We start from the raw sequence: 1,101 nt of genomic DNA, 5'->3' as shown, positions 1-1,101 counted from the left end.
TTTCAGATTTTCAATACACTCCATTCTGTGTGATTTATAAGCGTTTTGAAAAGTGGGGACATGGGGTAATGTCCTGAAATGTCACCTTCTCCTTGTAATACCTATGTTATACCCTTGTCATTATACAAATTTATGTCCTCATTTGTCACAAAAACACGCACACATAAAGACAGACACACACACACACACACACTCACATAAATGTACCAACATCTACAGAGTCAAAGTGATACTGCTAATATAGATATTATTTAATCATTATTTAATATCAGACACAGATTACATTAGATTACAGTTTTGTATTCACGTCGGTAGCCTTTTCACATGAAAGGTGTACATTGTCAAAACTTTTCAAATCCAAACTGATCATACTTGTAACACTGCTAGACAATATCTCAAAACCAGATCTCATGTTTTTAATACAGTTATATATTTTCAGTTCACATAACTATTGTTTCAAAACAAGACTATTGTATTATGTATTATTTGGTTCCGTAATCATTGAACACAAGAGTATGATCTCTCTAACACACACATAAATACTGTACACACACACACACACACACTTTGAACTGTGTTTTATCATAAGATTAATCGCTTGTAGTCTTTTACAGTTTTTTTTTTCAGCTTCTTACATTTTCAAAACTTTACACACAAACACAAGAATTGCACACACAAAATGGAAAATGCCTCAAATTATTCAATATTATTAAATGTATTAAATGTTATGTCCCAATAAGTGCTGGGCCTGTAGTTTTTCTCGTTTTTTTTTTTTTGGTTTGCAGGTATGGTGGTTATTGGGGATGTGTTTTTCCACCTGAGGCTCATAATTGGGGCTATAAGAACTGCAGAGCTGATGAGAATGGAGGGAACGATGTGACACGCTGCCATTCTAGATTGCATGATGAACAGGATGTAGGAGAAGAAAGTTCAACACTCTTCAGCAATAAAAAGAAAAAGAAACACAAATGTTATGTTTATGTAAAGTCATTTTTGCTTATTAGTATGGTTGAACTATTTGTCCCGCCCCTCTTCCATTGATTGGACGGCTGGGTAAATAGTGACAGTGACGAGTGCTGCGTTTTACAGTTATCAACTCAG

The sequence above is a fragment of the Sinocyclocheilus rhinocerous genome, unplaced genomic scaffold, assembly GCF_001515625.1.
Source record: "Sinocyclocheilus rhinocerous isolate Xijiao unplaced genomic scaffold, SAMN03320098_v1.1 scaffold11263, whole genome shotgun sequence".
In the NCBI taxonomy this organism is placed as follows: Eukaryota; Metazoa; Chordata; class Actinopteri; order Cypriniformes; family Cyprinidae; genus Sinocyclocheilus; species Sinocyclocheilus rhinocerous.
Note: the sequence above shows the minus strand (reverse complement) of the source record.